Source organism: Ochotona princeps, chromosome X (assembly GCF_030435755.1).
Source record: "Ochotona princeps isolate mOchPri1 chromosome X, mOchPri1.hap1, whole genome shotgun sequence".
Classification (NCBI taxonomy): domain Eukaryota; kingdom Metazoa; phylum Chordata; class Mammalia; order Lagomorpha; family Ochotonidae; genus Ochotona; species Ochotona princeps.
The window spans coordinates 103,964,570-103,984,030 of record NC_080865.1 but is presented as its reverse complement, the minus strand read 5'-3'; the positions used below and the strand labels follow the sequence as shown (position 1 = coordinate 103,984,030).

General features: G+C 49.4%; 1 protein-coding gene across 1 annotated transcript in view; it reads right to left on the bottom strand.

Annotated features, from left to right (window-relative positions):
• MAMLD1 (mastermind like domain containing 1) overlaps positions 1-16,189 on the bottom strand; it is a 115,453-nt gene extending 99,264 nt beyond the window's left edge. Inside the window, exon 1 of the mRNA XM_058658972.1 lies at positions 15,947-16,189. The gene's annotated coding sequence lies outside the window, so the exon portion shown is untranslated. The remainder of the gene's footprint in view (positions 1-15,946) is intronic.
• Between the last annotated feature and the right edge of the window lie 3,272 nt (positions 16,190-19,461).

Sequence of the window (19,461 nt, the reverse complement as noted above, 5' to 3'; positions counted from 1 at the left end):
GAATTATAACTCATTTCATAACATAAGAACCAAAGTCTAAATACACACGTGAGTAAGAAATTAGGAGGAGGGAAAACTCATAGTAGAAAAATCAAATGAATATAGAAAGGATGATGGTGTCAGATGTTCATTATTTGGCAACCAGCATAATAAACTTGCCTCAGGCAAGGATCATCAATTGATGCTTAAATCAGGAGTGAAAGTGTGAGGAGACACAGGATATTAATACAGTTTCAAAATATATTCATTCCCTCGAGATACTCATTAATTGCAAGGGAAAGAAAGACTAAGTTGACAGTGGAGATAACTGACAGACATCATCTTAACCAAGTGATCAAAGTGACCGTCACCAGTAATGAGACACAGCAATCTCACGTGCCTCCTGATGTGGTGCCCTGAGGGGACAGAGAGCCACCTTTGGGCGATCTTGCTAAAAGCACATGGTCCAATCCTAACCAGGAGGAAACATGAGACAGGCTCCAGATGAGGGACATTTGGCAAAATGACTGCTGTGTGCTCTTCCAAACCATCAATGGAGGAAACAAAGACTGACTTAAGGACTGCCTCCGAGTATGGGGTGCTAAAGCAATACAACGGTGAAGCCACCACACAACCCTGGAGTTTCTTTGGTAACAAGAATATTACTGGGGAACTGGAAAAATCTGAAAACAAGTCTTTGGATGCATATCTTTAGGTAGATTCGAACTTATGTTAGTTTCCTAATTCTGAACATCCTGTGATTAAGATGGAAATGTCTTTGCTTTTAGAAAGCATGCCAAAGTTCAATATATTCAACTAGTAAGGAATAAAACAATATCATTTCTGCAATTTGTTCTTAGATGAATCATGAAAATAAATTGTATGTGTATCTGTGTTTTTACAGGAGTTGATGGATTAAAGAAAAGAAGAAGAAGAAAGAAAGAAAATAGGCAGGCCTGGTGCGGTAGCCTAGCTGCTGAAGTCCTGGCTTTGCACGAGCCAAGGTCCCGTATAGACACTGGTTCTAATCCCAGCGGCCCTGCTTTTCATCCAGCTCCCTGCCTGTGGCCTGGGAAAGCAGTCCAGGTTGGCCCAAAGGCTTGGGATCCTGCACCCGTGTGGGAGACCTGGAAGAAGCTCCTGGCTTTGGATTGGCTGAGCTCCAGCCATTGTGGACACTTGGTGAGTGAACCAGCAGATGGAAGATCTTTCTGTCTGTCTCTTCTGCTCTCTGTATATCTGACTTTCCAATAAAAATAAATAAATCTTTTTTTTTTTTAAGAAAATGGGCTGAAATGCTAACATTTGGAAAATTGAATGAAAACTATACAGAAATTACTTGTGTTATTCTTGCAACTATTGTGGAAGTCTAAATTTCTGTCGAGTGAACAAAAATTAAATGAAGAAAAGCTTAGAAGTGATCAATCTAACTTCCTAGAGAGATTTATAGAGCCAAGAGTGAAGACCTGCAGGTTGACGCAGTGGGTGACTGGCTTTCTACAAGGTAATAGGACAGGAGGCTTCAGACAGCTGCAGGCATTCAGGAAATGATACCTGCTATTATGACAAGCTTCAATTCAAGGGCTTGGCACTGGGGCGTAGCAGATAAAGCTGCTGTCTGTAATGCCTGCATTCCATATGGGTGCTAGATTAAGTCTTGGTTGTTCCACTTATGACCCAGCTCCCTACTAATGGCTTGAGAAAAGCAACAGAAGATTGCCTAAATGTCACCCGGAAGAAGCTTCTGACTTCCGCCTGGCCCGGCTTGCCCACTGTGGCCTTTTAGGGAGTGAGCCAGCAGATGAAGATCTCTCTGTCTCTCTTGCACTCTCTCAGTAACTTTGACTTCCAAATAAATAAAAGCTCCTAAAAAAAAAAAAACCCTCAAATCAAAACCAGAGCCCCATCACCAGTGCTAGTCCCTAGCAGGCCCACTGAAGTTCCTCAGACCAACACTGGGAACACAGTCCATAAAGCAAGAACACTGAGAATTGGAGAGCTTCTTTTATATAGGTACCCTCTGAAGGATGGATCGACCCATGCATGTATGGATGGATTGATGGGCAGGCAAATGTAAGAGTTAAGTTGTAAAAGGTTACAAAATATCCATGCTGAAAGGACCCTGTAATGTACAGTTTGTTAGGTATGCACTAAATGAGATCACCTAAGTAAAGACACAGTATTTAGTATAGCAGGCACTATTCAGATATGGCTATTGAAACAACAGTTGAAACAACTAGGCAAAATTCAGATGCTGTAAATATTACATGAACACTGGCATGTGAAAAATTAACGTAGTTTTTAAAACTGTATGCAATACCTCACCATTTTTTCCAATTGCATGTTGAATACTATTTTAGGTACTTGTATGTTGGGTTACGTAAAAGATGTTATTAAATTATTTTCACCTGCGTTTTTTTGTTTTGCTTTGTTTTGTTTTTACTTTGGCTGCCAGAAAATTGAAAATGGCATGTGTTGCTTACATTCGTGGCTGATGTTACACTGCCCTGCTTAATAAGTGGTTTTGCAAGTCTTTCCTCAAATCTCTCTTTCTCAGCAAGGTCTTTGCTGTGCATCTCAGCACAATTTCCATCCTTTCCAGGCACTGCCCACCTCCCTTGCTTGATTTGTGTTGCTTCAGAACATGACTTGCCTCGGAATACTATGTTGTATTTCTTAATCTTGTCTATTATTGGTGTCTGCCGCTAGACTACCTTTTAGGAGAGTTTCTTTCTCTGTTTTATTCACTGTTACATACCTGGCACATCACTATTTTTGTACAGTGCTTTTCAATGTGCATATTTGGTAGCAGCTTTTTATATCTTAACTCTTATATGCTACCTGTCCTTCCATCCATCCATCACACACAGAATAAAAACACATTGAGCAATTGAAGTCCCCTGAGACCTGACACATATTCATGTCCTGACTGTATTACGTATCTAGCTCCAGCTTCAAACCAATCAGAATCAAAGAGCATCCAGACTCTACTGCTCTGTTAGGGACTTCCCTGAACTGCACACATGTCCAGAATAGCCTGATGTGACCAATACGGACTTCTTGGGGTAGCGGCTATGAGCAACCTTGCCACTCTTGAGTGTGTCATGTGCAAAAACCATCAGCACCTGTGTAACACATTGAGCTGGGTACAAAGTGAGCTGTTATGTACAGAAGGGAATGAGCCAGAATTCCAGGCCTGGTACAGATGGAAGTGTTGGGTTCTGTGGAGAAAACACCATACCTTAGCCATCCCATTACAGCACCTATTCATCTCCCGTTGGTGAACAACTGCTCACTCTGCTGTGTTGCTCAAGCTAAGTCCCTAGTAAACCTCATCTAGGCTGCATGTTTGACAGCAAGCAATTTTTATTTGCAAGTGAGCCAAAGAATGTGGGTGTGAAAGCACATCCATCCTTCCATGTATCCATCTCCAATAGTTCCTGGGACACAAAACACGCACACAACCTCCGTGTTCAGTCCATTTTTCAAAATAACTTTGACCAACTCCTGAATTGGTCGACACCAAGTCCCAGTGTTGAATTGCTTTTGGCTCCAGTTTCATACTGATCTCTCCTTCCCTGATATCCAGGAGGAGAGGAGAGGCAGCTGATGTTAATCTCACCATCTGAGAGAGCACACAGTGGAGAGAAGGAGTTTCAGCAATGTCCTCCTTTCCCTTCTTCTTGCTGAAATATCAGGGCCACAGCTCTTAACAAGGGAGCAAGAGAAAATAAATGCACTCTTCCAAAAAGTAGCTATTAGAAAGTGTGTGGACAGAGAAGCAATGTACCTAAAAAGTGTTGGTCCATTTCATTTTCTCACCCTACATGTTTACTGACCTCTTTCAGAAACATTACTTAATTCCCCTAGAAAGGATATAAGGGTCACTGGTTGTACTATTCAAGCCACATTATCCAAATAGAACAGTCCAATATCACAAGAGAAACCTCCCAGGGAGCCTGTTTAAGCCAGTCTCCTCATTGTGGTGAAAGGAACTAAGACCCAGAGATGGAAAGAACTTGTCCAAGGTCACACAGCAGGCCATGAAGCTGGGCCTGGCAACCAGGCTATCTCCTTCCCACAGTCAACTCTGCATCCCCCCACGGTCCTGCTTTAAGTGAGGGAGCAGGTGGAGTGGGCACTAAACAAGAGTGCCTGAGCCGGTACCAAGAGAAAATCCCAGAAAGATTGGTTGTGCTGGGGATGAAGTGGGAGCATTTGATCAGCACCCTGTGAGCTGAAGGCGGCAGGCACATTTATGTGATGAAAAAAAAAATGAAATAATGCTGAGCACTCAGTGCAAAGAGTTGAGAAATTAAAAAGCTTCTTTCAGACAAGACAAATTGTTACTCATTACAGAAATGAGGGTGGAGTTACTTGGGTTTGTTTTTACTTTTCCATCATCAAAATTAGCAAACATCGTCAAATTTAAAACAACCCATCTGTTTAAAATAAAATAATTTCAAGTAATAGGCCTCTAGGGATCACTTCTCTCTCTCTCTCTCTCTCTCTCTCTCTCTCTCTCTCTCTCTCTCTCTGTCTCTCCCAGAAAGCCCCTGCTATTTTTCAAAGTGATTTATTTTAAATTAGACATTGGTACAAGACCAACAAAATCAAATATTTACTGTCAGCTAAAAATAGTCTGTCGGGGAAAAGAATAGGAGACAAAAATTCCTTTCAATAAGCTGCTGCTCGGTAGCAAGATATCATCATGGCTCAGCTCTATATTGTGCTGACGGCCGAAGCCAGAGTCCTGGATGCTGCTTCTGTCAGCACCTAACTATGAAGTGCGCTGTAAGCTGGAGCTCTAGCTCAGCTCCTTGCTGGGGAATCCTGGGGCAAGGATGGATTTTATTCCAGATCCAGCAACCTCAGGGGTAGAATGAGGGATGTGTACAGGAGGAGGTTCTGGTTTTCCCATATTTTTGTCCTACATAAATACATAACAACTCTTCATTTTTAAAATCCAAACCTCTAGAACTGTTATTTATTTGATAACTGCAGATTCACCAATTCAATGAAAAATTAAAATCCCTACGCTTTCACATTTCCAGTAATTTCAGAAAGAATAAATTACTTATCCTTGACAATTAGCTGAAGTAACTTAGAGTTTGACTTGCTATTCAGAGAATTGTGCAAAGTCAGAGGCAGAGGAGCCCTCAGGACCCTCCTAGCTCATTTCTCCTTCACACAGATGGATCAACAGAAGCAGAGTGGTGAGCAACCTACCTGGAAAGATGGCTAGTGGATGTCAGGGCTTCCCATAACAGCACCAGGAATTTCTTCCAGCTCCAGGAAGGTGGTGTCAAATGGTGACTCTTCCAAAGGCAACATCCAGCTGCCAAATTCTTCTACGGACAAATCACTACCATTTTGTTGGATTGCATGACAGTGCCAGAAACTGCTGGGTGGCATCTGCTCACTAATGACTTGCACAGTTTTGCACCCAGCTGGGTGAAGACTGAAGTTAAGACTGAGATAGTCTAGCACATGAATAGGATTAGAGCCACTGGACATAATGACCCTCATTTCCTTCTTTCCTTTTTAAAAAAGATTTATTTGTTGTTATTTGAAAGGCAAATTTACAGAGAGAAGGAGAGATAGACAAAGTCTTGCATTCACTGATTCACTCTCCTAATGGCCATAACAGCTAGAGCTGAGTTGATCTGAAGGCAGGAGCCAGGAGCTTTTTTTCAGATCTCCCACATGGTTACAGGGTCCCAAGGACTTGGACTGTCCTCTGCTGCTTTTCCAGCCCACAAGCAGGGAGATGGATTGCAAGTAGAGCAGCCAGAACATGAACCAGTGCTTTTATGGGAGCTGGCGCCACAGAGTGGAGGATTTACCCTGTTGGGACTGTGGCCACCAATGACCCTCATTATGAACATGATCTCCACTCTACCATCCCCGGAAAACCTGAATGGTTGAACACAAGAAAGGAGTGGTGGAGGGACAGCTCTGTCTGCTTATAAACCATTTAAAGCAAACAGTACTTCTCTTAGAAAAGAAGAGGGTGAGCCTAAACTCTTCGGACACTTTCGCTACTATAAGGTTCCTAACCCTCCCCTGTGGGAATGGGAATGACATGAACCACTTTACAAATGTGTGGCTGTCCAGACTTCAGCACTGCATAGCAATAGACTGGGCAAGGCCAATATTTTCCTCTGAGGAGTACAGGTACTTTGCAAACCAGTTGTTTCCTCTATAGAGCTCACTTTGAGTTCAGAACCTGAGAATTATATATCTAAACGAGAAATGAGAAACCACTTTTAGAAAAGCCAGGCAAAGCATCTGCAAACAGCAAGGTCTAACAAGAGCCAAGGAACTGTCTTCATGTTTGTGTTGTCCCTTGGACTTTGACTTGCCATGTGACCTTGGGTGAGCATCGGTTCCCCCAGCCATGATATCTGAGTAGCCCTGGCCTGGCCATGAGAAGTCTTGCCATGTTCCAGGGTTAGATGTGGGCGCTGCCAGAGGGCTGTGCAAATTGAGTGCAGCCAGCCTCTAAGTTCCTTAGCAGACTCTTGTGGTGCCTGTACCTTGTTCCTCAAGCTTCTGTCCAAAGGAATGCAACACCTGCTTAGCCAAGGACAGGGCCCTCCACACAGCCCGGGGGCTATAGGGCAAGGCGAGTCCATCTCCTTATTTTCACAAGCGGTTGGTTTGGTCCTTTCAGTTATGGTGAGTGAGAAATAAGGACCCACTTCATGTTCTCATAACAGGTGAGAACATATTGGAATGTGAAGAACTGAGTGAAACCATTAATCATCCTGGATCCTGTGGCTTCACTTGTCTAAGGGCTTGCACACCTAGCCACTAGGATCCCCTTGAACTGTCTGGGTTGTGGACAGGTTTATGTTCTCTGAGGTCCTTTCCAAGCCAGTGTCTCCTATATGCTGGCTTGCCTGACTGGAATTTACACAATGACAAAGGAAGGGACAAATCAAATTTTAATATCAAAATTTTCTTCTGTAATATTTCACAGTTGAGAAGGCAAAATGAATATTGACTGGCAACACCAGAGGCCCAAGAGTGCTCCCTTAGCCTCATAGTTGCAGTACTCTCTCAGCAACATTATCTCCTCTGTCTTCCAACACTACAAGCTGGATGCAGTTGGCATTCGAATAGTCTCATCTGACAACTGAGAACACTGTGGCTCAGCAAGTTCATGAACTTGCTCCAAATCCCACAGTTGCTCGATGTCTCACATGAAAGGCTGAGTTCAGAATCTCCCTGCCTTGTTCTGGTGTTTCTGTGTCCACAAGGTGACCAGGCATGGCCATCCACTCAGGCACAATCCAGAATGCCATACTAGGGGCATTACTACTTGTATCAAAGGATTCCTGAAGACATCATATCTGGGCATCTGGAAGAGTCTTTGAGGACCCACCTTACATGAAACACTTCACCCATTCTCTAAGAAAGCTGCAGTCTACTAAAGTTAAATAGATGCCCTTGCTCCAAAGGGTGATAGTCTCTTTGCTATGATGTGACGCTCAGGAAACCAGGCAGGATCAACTTTCCTACAGGGACAAGTTCCTTGTGCCCTGAGGAGCAGATTTTGTCTAGTGTCTGGTGACTTTTGCAAATCCAGTGAGAGACTCCAGATTCTCTGGATGAAGGGGGTCTCACCAAGGCAGAGAAGGAGGATGCTGCATGGCTGGGAGCCAGGAAGGAGGATGGTGGGAGAACTAAATCGCAACTGCTTTGCTCACGATTTGGCAAAGGGCCAACTCATTGGCATGTCAGAAAAGGCCAGAGACCCTTTCTGCAGCCACACGAGTAGCAGTGGCTTCACGCCTCACTTTGCTAAGATGCGGACACCCTTCCAGGAAAGATGTTTTGAGGACAACAGATGATGTCAGCCTCAAGCTCTCTCAGGATGAAATATCCTCTCCAAGGTTAAATTCTGCTCTTGGGAGGCAATAAAGGAGGAATGTTCATTTTGCCTTCTTGTCTCCCACACAGAAGCTGACTGTGACTGTACAAGGCTACAATTGCCAGCATGGCTAGATGAGACCACCCTGACATCCAACCTGATCATTTCTTGGTCAGTCTGGGTTTCTGCGTTTTCAGGGCCTGAAATGGCAGAGAGGCTTTTCTGGCAGTTGCCTCTCCTGCTGCTCTTGGTGAAGGCAGGGATGACAGATCTGTAGGACTGCCAAGGGTCCCTGAGTCTTGGTAGGAGTGCGTGTGGCCAGGGAGCAGGGGAAGACTGCTCTTTCCCTTAATCTTTGATGGCATTAGTTTCCCAGCTCAGAACACGTTCAGCCCTGAGAGCAGGCTCTTGGAAGACTCTAATTTGATAATGACCTTACCTGTCTGTGGGAGATCTTACTACCAGTCTACCAGCAGGGTAGCTCCAGGACAATTATAATAGTTATGCTCCTTCGTGTTTTCCGGGCTCACAGTGAGGGACTGTGGCTTCAGCTAATGCGCTCGCACTCTTCATCTCATTGCTAGAGCAATCACTAGAAGCAACCAGAATGTTGACTTGAAATCAATTTTCAGGGCCCGGTGCTGTGACCTAGTGGCTAAAGTCCTTGCTTTAAACACGCCGGAAATCCCAAATGGGCGCCGGTTCTAATCCTAGCAGCCCCACTTCCCATCCAGCTCCCTGCTTGTGGCCTGGGAAAGCAGTGGAGGATGGCCCAAAGCCTTGGGATCCTGCACCTGTGTGGGCAACCTGGAATAGCTCCTGGCTCCTGCCTTCGTATCAGCACAGCTCTAGCCATTGTGGCTAGTTGGGGACTGAATCATTGGAAGATCTTCCTCTCTGTCTCTCCTCTTCTCTGTATTTATGACTTTGCAATAAAAATAAAATAAATCTTTAAAACAAAAATCAATCATCAGCACAGTTATTCCAACACAAGTGTGTTGGATTGGACTCTGAAATGGCAGCAAAACCACCTGGCATATTCTGCTAAGCTTTGTTATGACATGTTCATGTAGCAAAGTGTAGAGAAAATGTAGCAATTAGAAGTGAAATTAATCCTTGACAGACAAGCAGCTTAAAAACCCTGTCCTTCCTCCCCAACCTAGCATAAAACATGCCAGTTTTTCAGAATTAGGTAAGCAAAGCCATGTGACATTGGCAATGGCACAAAAACTACTGTCCCACTTAAAATTCTGAGGTCAATGCTGCACCTTCCAAAGGCAGATATCAACACTATGATCTCATTAAGGATGAAAGTAACTGAACCCACTCAGCCCACCACCCCCTGACCCCCACCACCAAGCAACCAGCTGCCCAAGTGTCTAACAGCAACGTGAAAGCCAAGTCACATACACTCTCTGTTGGGAGGCCCCAGCGCCTGGGCCTCCAACTGACCCTTCACTTACAATGTCCATTCTCCAGCTCCTCCGAGTCTACTTCACCCCTCTGCTGTGTTAACAAGGCTTAGCACAGCACACACTGCTACACATCAGGTCACATTACACCACCAATGCGCCTTTGCCCTGAACTGCACTTCCTCTCTGCCTACTCCGGGTGCTAAGCAGTGTAACAGGCCTCCTTGGGTGCTGCTTGCTTTGATCTCCCTTGGTCATGCCCTCACGCCCCTGTCCCCGGAAAGGCAATAGACTAATTGGCAACCCTGAAGTTCTGTATCATTTGAGGCTGCAAGTGCTAGCCCTGTGCAGGAGCACTGCTTGGTAGGCTACGAGGGCCACAAAAACAAGGCAGAGCTGGATCTGGTCTTCACTCCCCACTTGGGACTAGCAGCTGAGAGTAGGGGAGTCAAGCTCAAAGACCGGAAGAGTAATATGCCAGCCATAAGTAGGCACAGGAGGGACAGGCAACTGCTTGGAGGACGTGGCATTGCCATGGTCATTCAGGATGACCTGACTTTGTTTTGTCCATGTTTCCAGTCCCCGAAGGCCTACACTTCCCCTTCAAAGAAGGAAGGCACAGACCAAAGACACCAACCCCTCTGACCCAGATGCCACTTGTCAACCCAGGAGCTGCAGCCTCCAGCGATGTAGAGTCAGCAGAAATGTGTCCCTGTGACCTAGTATTGGGTGTTACCAGAAGTGAAAGAAATGGGAAAACACAACAGCCAGCTAATCATGTTCCTTCCAAAGAGATGGAATCCCTGCAGCTGCCCCATCCTTCTCTGGGCCACAGGGGACAATCCTCAGCCTTTCAAAAAAAAGTGGCATTTTCCAAATCCCATTGCATGGCCATTTACTGGGCAGAACAAGTGGCCAGGTACATGAGAAGAGCAAGACGGCTGGAATTTGCTCCAACGAGACTGGGCCAGACAGAAAGGGACAATGGCTGCCTAAGTCAGAAAGCCACCAGGGTAGGGCTGTGTTGTGGTATTCGCAGGAATGGGAAAGACAGAAGATGTTGAATCCAGCGTGCTATGGAGGCCCAAGAGCGATGATTTGGGCAATGAAAGTGTTAGATTTTGCAAAGGATTTTTCCCTTTTTGTGCCCAAACTCTCCATAGGCCCTATTTCTGGATGCTATTACTCTGGGGAGTTTGGTGCCTATGGCCCAAAACATGCTTGCTATTTCCTCCCCTTGCTCCCAGGAAGCATCTTTTGGGATTGTGTAAGATTGTTTTTGAAATTAAGGAAAAGGAGATTGGAGGCTCTATAGCACTATGGGAGACCATGGAGGTGATGAAAAGGGGTGAAGAAAGAAAGCTATTGGAGTGGGAAGTAAGGGAGTAGGGAGAGGGAATTGGGGAGCCTGGCTGGTAATTTGCAAGCTGAACTTAATTGCACTACGCAGCCACAATTTTTGCACATAGACAATCTAAGCTCCTGCTTCTCACCTCCACCCAGAAGCCCCTGTCTAACTGCCTTTGAGTCCTGTCTAACTGCCCTGCCAGCTCCATCAGGCTTCTACTTCTTCCTTCCTTCTGGAACTTTCACAGAGCAAGCCACGATGCAATTAAACCAACAAAAAGCCTTTGCAACAGAATCCTTTCACGAGCTTCTGACTTCGGGGGTTTCCCTCCTCCAAGTCCTAAAGATGTATAAGGATTCAAGGGTCAGAAACAGCTGAGCTTCGTTCAGCTTCTGCCCTGCTGGAATAGCTGACTGGTGCTGCCTAGGCTACCCCTGGTGGCGTTGAGAGAGGTGCGTGATGGGAATTGGTTTATTGTGCTGATCCATAGTAACCGGCTCCTGTTCCTCCATCATTTATCTCCCTCCCCAGTGACATCTGGCTGCTCCATTCCACCCTCAGCATTCTATCTGCTCCAACAAACACTCAGCCTTTTCTGCTTGGAGAAGGAGGTTTTTTAGATGAATCCATTATATGTGTATCAACATTTATGGCAGCAAGATAATTGCCAAAGAGCTCAGAAGATAATAGGTCCTTTTTCATAATATTCACTCCCATGGGCTTACAAAAATCAATATTAACACGAAGCAGCACAGTGGCAGATTCTGCTGTGTCTGCTGTACCCTCAAAATTGAAAATGTGATTTAAACACACATACACACACACAATATGTGTATACACACATACATTCACACACCTGGACTAGTAAGGGAAACAGTATCAACAGTGAATTTAGAACACAAATCCAATGGCGCACACATGTGGGTGGAAGCCTTTGAGTCCTTAAAGCATTGGCTAAAACAATTGCAGAGCTGCAAACTTGACCTATATTATGTGAGTCTTTTGGAACTATGCTAGTCTAATTTCAGCACCAAGATTCCCTAACGTGTAGACCAAGCTAAAGATTACGAAACCTGCTCTAACTAGGCCCAAGATGGCTGCATTTGGAAAAGAAGATGAGGGCCCTCCAAGGTGTCCAATGCCCTCTGCAAGTTAGAAGTTCACACTTGTTGGAGACACAAGCAGGAACACTTTCATTTTCATATTGCTTTCATTGACCTTCTGCATTTCCCCCCTCAATTCTTTCTCCCTGTCCTTTAAAATCTTAGCCCTATTTCTTTGTCATCTAGCTGTTTCCCCAAAATGACACAGGTGAATTTGGTTTTTAATTTTTCCAGAAAAATCACTATTTTGTTAAGACATCATAGCATGTTCAAGTGTCAAGGAACTCACATACAAATCAAGGGGAGGAAAGGAGGGAGGAGAAAGTCAGCAACCTCACACTGCACATTAGTGGGGAGAGTTTTCTAGAACATGCAACACATGCTGACAGACTAAAAGAATCTTTCACAAAAGGGAGTTACTGAATCTGTGAAGTGCCTTTAAAGGAGAGACTTGGGGAAGCTGTTGTCAGAAGAGCCCTTTATTTAAGATCACTTTCTACTCATTTCATAATTGAAACATCTTAGCAATGATCCATTAACAAGGGAATTCTAAGCCTTTGGGTGACCAACTTAAAAGAGAGAGAGAGAATGAATGAATCATCAACAGGCTGGCCAAGGTTGGAAAAAGCACCTTTGGGCACTGAAAAGGATGGGCAACAATAACCTCCTACCTTAAAATGTAGTGAGTGTGTAGCCCCCACCCCCACACCAGCAGCAGGCTATTTCCTGGTTGAGTTTAAAAATTCAATGAGGTTCCTCTTTCAACCCACACATCTATGTCACTGTCAGCGTCAGTGGCAGGAAAACAGACGAAGTCACCCTTTGCCAATGATTTCCTAACATGGAATTTCCTTGTATCTCCTGAAGCCTTTCTTCCAATGCCAAGCTGTCCTTCCACCCCATCCCCACCAGCAAAAGCACATTGTACTAAAAAAAAATCACTACAGTCATGGCCGGAAGAGGTTGATTTATAAGGCAATATTGTAAGAAAGAGCTTCAGCACTTTGTGATATTTTGAAAGTGGTAAAGGAGAAAGGACTGCTAGTGTTTCCTAAGGCAGCACGAATAGAACAGGGAGATTTCCTCCCAGGCATCTGGAAATGCCTCAGCCCAAGGCTGGCTTTCCCTTTCCCTGCAAGAGGCTGGAAGGAAGCCGCACTGGGGAGGAGAGCTGAAGGGAGGCACCCAGGGAGAGCCCGGCAGCCCCTGAGCGCAGAGCAGGCAGTCAAGAACCAGCGGAGCACAAAGCAATAGGCCATAGCTTCTTCCCTCTGGAGAAAAGCCTAGTTAACATGCAAACTGGTCATCAGGAGAAAAGAGGGCTGTTACTTTAAGGGGAAGAAGCTGATTAGCTGCTCTGGCTGGCAGCAAACAGCTGGGCTGTCCTGCAGGTTCAAGGCCATTTCAGCTTCTCTTATGGAGGCACCATATGCTCCATCTTGCACATCAGCAGCTTTATTTTCCAAAGATCTTGCTCCAGAAGAGAAGCAGAAACGGGGGAGGAGAAGGTAGAACTAATAGTTCACCTTAGATTACTTTCCTGTGGTAATAGATGTTGGGGGGGGTGTGTATTTTGTTGGGGGGAGGTGGGATGATGTTAGAGCCTCACTTTCTACTCCAAACCCCAGAGAACACGTGTTCAGTCAACACTTGCAACTAATTTCCAGAGATGGGGATGGAATGGCATAGGGGAAGGACAGGCTAAAAGGCACAAACTCGAAATCGGCTGCAGATTAAATGGGAGTGGGAAGGGGCGGGAAGGGATCCCACTGCTCCGGAGACCTGGCGGCCAGAGTAGGGCCCCGCCCACTTCTTATTTGTCCCTTTCTTATATTGCCAGTGTTTCTTTCTCTAACAAACTTTGAGCCGAGACGCTGACCACTTAGGGCGACGGGGTGGAACAGACCGGCAGGCTGCCGAAAGGTTGCTCTTAAATTCTGTTGAACACTCCTCGGTGCCAGCCCAGGTCCCACAAGTGTTTAGATGGTGGAAGGGCAGCACATGTCTGAGAGAAGCCCTCTAGGTCATCACTCGGAATAAAGCGAGCAGGCTATGCATCTTAAACACTTCAAAATGCCGGACTCTGAATTCGTGGCGAAGTAACAGATTGGTGCTGGGTTCCAAGACTACACTGATCCTTACTACCCACCCGGGCTGCAAGACCCCTACAGGTGATGGCTCTCAACTTTTACACCTCCAAACAAAGGGAACTCCGACAGAATTTGAGCTGTGGGTGTTGGCAGCAGGACAGAGGGCCAGGGAGCAGCACTGGGAAAGTAAAAAACCTCCGAGGCAGGATCTGTGCTCCAGCCCCCGGGGAGCGCTACGGCCACCCCACAGCCAGGGCCTTCCCTTGCAAAGCGAAACCGTGGAAAGGGCGCCCCCTATGCCCGAGGCCGACAAGAGCAGCTGCCAGCTGCTTTTGCCCAGCTCGCGGAGCATTTGCCGCCAAGGTTTTCGCCAGCGTGCTGTACAGCCCGCCTGGACTTCTGGGGCGCCAGGATTGACTGTGTCCAATGTTGGTGCCCTGGGCACGCACAGGGATCTGGTGGCAACAGCTCCCTGCGCCTTCTCGAGTTCCCTGAAATGCAGTCCCCTCTCCCTTCCCCTACACTCGCCCTCCAGTCCCCAGTGACTAGGAGCCACTCGGAGGCAGCCGCCCCCGCCCCCTGCCTCTGCGTCCTTTTCCCCTTCCCTCTCTCCAGCCTCCAGGGAAACAAAGAGGCTTTTTCTAAAGCAGATTGTTGGCGGCAGCAACGGCGGGGGTGGGAAGCAGAGGGGATCTATAAAGACACGAAGAGGTGGGGGAGAGCGAGGCAAGGAAAGAAGCTGCACGGCCTCTGGGGCCCGGGGCTGCGGTGGAGACCAGGAAGCCCCGGTCACTGTTTGGTGGACCCCGCCTGCCGATGGGCACCCGGACGGCGGCCCGCTCCTGCCAAGAGCTGGCCCACTGCAGCACCACAACCTGATCCCCGGGCGGTGGGAGGCACGATTCCCAGAGTCTGTCCCAGAGACCCAGGCCCTCTCCCAGGCTAACTCTTCCAAAAATTGCTCGGGCTGAGGCGACTTTTCATCTTTGCTAGAGTGCGGCGGTCCCGTCAGAGCTTCACCCTCGCAGACACTGTCCCGGAGCTGCCCAGGTTGGCTCTCCACAAATGGCACGTCTGCCTAGGGACAGCGCCCCGGGGGGTTCCTTCTGCCACCGAACAGCCACCAGCCACTGCAGCCAGGGGAATCCCTTCAGCCATAAAGCACTCCTGCCCGCCGCGCACATCCTCACATTTGGGTGTCACAGCAACCGCACCCAGTTGCCAGAGCGCCCTGGTGAGTGAATCCCCTAACCTGAAGCGCATCTGTCTGCCCTGGTTCCTATGGCTTTCTGGCCGAGTTTTCGGGCAAAGCTAATCCGATTACTGTCTCCTCAGTTGGAATTTACTCACGGATCAGATCCCAGGGCATCACCAGCTTTCCAGGAGGCTTCGGACACACTGCATTGAGACGGAGCCTGGCCAAGCCAACCAGCGGAGAAAAGTATTTGGCGGCGCTTAGGGGGGCTTCCCGCCTGCTCTAGCTGATGTCCAGCGGTCCAAAGCATGCATTCTGGCTCAGGGGTGCTGCGAGTGCAGGGCAGCAGCCCAGTTAGGGCTGACTGGTTGCCGGCTCCGCTCAGAGCAGCTCTCCCCAGGAGTTGGCAGGGAAGGGAGCGCAGGGCAGCTGGCTAGGCGCGCACACACTCCACACTCCTGCTGTCGGTGGCAGTCCGGACTAGGGTGAGGGACTGTATCGCCCAGCAGCCACTGCCGAGCTGCTTGGGCTCGCGGAGCTAGCTTGCAGACGCTCGGTGGCCGGTGGCGCCCAGGCTGCGAGCGGCGCTGGGGGCGCTGGGTGGGAGTGCGAGCCTCCGCTCAGCCCCAGCTAGGGACAGGAGCCTCGCAGCCTGTGCTGCTCCACATTCTCTTCTCGGGACACGGCTGCCCTCGGCGGATTCCAGAGACCGGGGCCGAGCCGCGGCAGCCTGCAGCTGCACTCATTCTGGCTGGACCAGGGTGAGACGGCGGGAGGCCGCCTGCAGCGCCAGGTGGGCCGTGCGGTCCAAGCAAAGTTTGGGGCGTTCACCAGTTTGCTGCACTGGGTGCCCTAAATCATCACTGATAGGGACCACAAATGATGGCTACTAGTACACCCCGAGACCCCAGAGCAGTTGTACCTCCTGTGATCACCTTACCGTGCTGCGAGCTCTGGAGGCGGCGGGGCCCGTGCCTGAGGGGCGCGCGGCCGCCGGCTTGGGCAGCCTGACCCCAGGCGCCCGCGGAGTAGCCCAGCTCGGTTGCAGATCACCCAGTGGCTAGTGGCCCGTGGCCCGTGGCCCCGTGCCCGCCAACCGCTGGCGGCCTCAGTTCGCGGCCAAGTTCATGCTGGCTACGCTGCAGTGGCGGCCTCAATCGGCTAGCTCCATTCCCAGCGCCCGGCTCCGCGCCGCGGGCCCGGAAGGTGGAGTTTCGGGGGTTTAAGTTACTGATAGGCATTTCTCACTGCTGTGTCACTAGGGGAGGAGGAGACACGCCACACACTCACACACCCTCACACTCACGGCGTTGAGTGGCTCCAGTCTTAAAGGGGAAGCTGCGCTACCCTGCCCACGGGCAGCTGCAGCCCAGGCAGCCGCCCGGGGAGTCCAGGGGCCCTCCAATTACTTTTTAAAGGGGTAACAGGCCATCGGCTGGCTTCATTGTAACCGCTTCATTTGTCAGGTTAACCCGGAGGAGGACGGCTCGAGAGGGTCCCTGAGGGCAGAAGCAGCACAGGGACATTGACTTGGGGAGCTCAGGGTGCAGCGCAAGGAGGTCTGCGCCCCAGGCTTCAGGTGGCTTGCCTAGACCACGCGCTGTTGAGCAGAGCCTAGAGTAGAGGCAGGAGCGGACTGAGCGCTCCCGAAGGGGCTGCGGACAGCCTGTGCGTTCAAGAAGCCCACTCGCAGACTTGCTGCGTGCAGGGAGAGCAAGCTGGCGAGCCAGGTGCACCCTAGACGGACAAGCAGAGCCAGCAGGGACAAAGGCCAAGCAAGCCTTGAGACTGCCAGAGTGCAAGAGAGATGAAAACCAAGAGACAAAAGACAGAGAAAGGTACACGGGGAGGGAGGAGAGAGAACGCTAGAGGAAGGACAGACTCCTTGGGGACCCAAGAGTCACAGAAAATCCAATCACAAAGTAGCCTATTCTGGCCTCTTCCCAGTCAGCTGAGCCGCAACCCGTGCTCTTCCTTGCGCAGGCAGGCAGGCACGCTTACCTGCACTGGTTGGCAGCTGGGCAGGCAACACCGGTCCTTCAGCCACGGTCCGGAGCAGCTCCAGCCCTGTGAGGGTCAAAGCGCTGGCTGTGGTTGCTCCTGAACTGCGACTACCCCCCCCCCCCCCCCCCGCCTAGGGCCGGGTCCGCTCCTCTCCCCTTTCCTCCTTCCCCGCTGTCCCCTTGGACGCTGCCCTATTGCCCGCCCGCCCGCCTGTTCGCCGGTGGCCTTGGCCACCCAGGTACCCCGCCACACTAGCCCACACCGGGAGAAGCTCCTGCGCAAGCTGCTCAGGACTGACCCTCTCCATGGAATTAAGCCCGCTGACACCTGAGGCTTCAGCAGAAACCCGGGAGCTTCGAGAACTGCCCAGTAGGCCAGGGTATCCCGTCAGCTCTTGGAGCCCCGGCAGCTGACTTCCCTCCCAGTCCTCTCCCCGCTCCCTCTACCTCAGGACTCAGGGTTGCATCCTTCTTGGGGCTTCCCACCCGGGGTGCCAGTGCATTTTCTAACCTGGACTTCCCCCGGGGGCGCGCGTGTCTCTGATGGCAGCAGCGCTGGCCTTCTGCTCTCACCGCTGACCAGGAACCTGTCACCAGCAACTCTGAAGAGCAGCGCAGAGCGGAGCCGAGGACCACTAATAAAGGGGTGGGTCAGCTGTCCTAGTGGCTCCTCCTTCCCTTCACGCCCCCGCCCTCAGCAAACGCCTGGGTCCCCTTGGAGAAGGGACTCAAGCCCTTTCCTGGGCTACACAGCTACAGTCAGGGTGGGCAGCTTAAGTTCGCTGTGATTCTCAGGTGGATCTGGTCGACCAGGAAGGTGGGCACAGGTGTTGGACTCCTGGCTGAGGCAGTCTGGGCGAACACAGTCCAATGGGGGGCGGTGTGCAGGCATCCCCTTTGGCTGCCCTCTCTGCTCCTCCCTCCCCCCCAGTTCAGCTAGGAAAGGTCCTGGTTCAGGTCAGTTTTTACCTTCCAGAAACAGGAGGATTTCCTCCCAGGGCTCTGCTGAGCACCCTGAGAGCTCAGGGCTCTTGGGAAGGGAATCCCAGGAAACCAAGCTGACTGAACATCAACTGTGTCTTCTGTGAGCAAGGAGTTTTGTTTTTTGTTTTATTGGAAAGGCAGATACACAGAGAGAACGATCTTCTGTCTGCTGCTTTACTCCCCAAGTGGCTGAAATGGTGGAGCTGAGCTGATCCAAAGCCAGGAGCCTCTTCCAGGTCTCCCACGTGGGTGCAGGGTCTCAAGACTTTGGCCCATGCACTATTGCTTTTCCAAGCCTCAAGCAGGAAGCCGGATGGGAAGTGGAGCAGCCGAGGCATAAACTTGTACCCACATGGGATCCCAGGCATGCAGGGTGAGGATTTAGCCACTAGGCTATTGGTCCTGGCCAGGCAGGATGCTTTTAAGGGGGGATCCTACCAGAAGTTGCCCTGTTTTCCAGGGTTGGGTGAGTAGAGTTATGGTTATTCCCTCAGGATCCTGAAAAATCTGTGGGATCCCAACTGCTCTTCTAGCAGGTGGCTCACTGCTGCAATAGCATCACACCCTAGATGCCCAGTGGACATCTCAAACTCCACAGGATTGCAGCTCCACTGCTGGCCATCCATCACACCCAGCACTCCCACTGCTCCCAAGCCCTCCGTCCTTCAGATCACCCAGGCTACTTGCCCCGTTATCTTCCTTGAGCCTTCTCTTCCGTTCACATCCTACGTGCTGTCTCTGTCCTCCAAACACATGCACCATCTCTGGCTACTGTAGCCATCCACCATCTCTGACTCCTCTACAAATCCAGCTGCCAGCATCTCCCTCACAGGTCACTTGTGCTGCCACCTGCACAGGACTCCTATTGCTTTCCTCTTGCCAAACTGCATAGTCTATTTCCTCTCTGATCTCTGTGCAAATGCACAAAATGAATTCCCGTAGCACACAGAGTGAAACAAGCTTGTGAGGTCTTGCCCTGTTGATGGGAATTTTCCCAATCAACAATGCCATTTTCCCCTCGTTCGCCCTGTTCCAGCTGCACAGGTTTCTGATTCTTTCTCAGCACATTCAAGTACACCCCACCTCGGTGACTTTGCACAAGCTATTGCTTTGTTCTCTAATGCGCTTCCCTCAGATGCTCAAGATGCTGTCACCCTCATTTCCTTTAGTCTGGACACAAATGTCACCTGGATACCCTGTAGAACATTTCAAAGCCTCACTTCCATTTCTGACACTTCCTATCCCCTTCTCTGCTTTGTTTACTCTTTAGTACTCAACACCAGCTGACCACCTCTATAGGTTAGATCCCCAAGGACAACCGCTGCTGTGTGGTTTGTTCATTGCTGTCCTCCTAGATCCTAGCCTACTGCCTGGCCTGGGATAAAGTCTGTTTCTCCAGGACTGTTAGATTGTGCTTTCCCAGAACTTTCCAGGAATTCTGGAAGCCACGGGAGTATGCACACATACT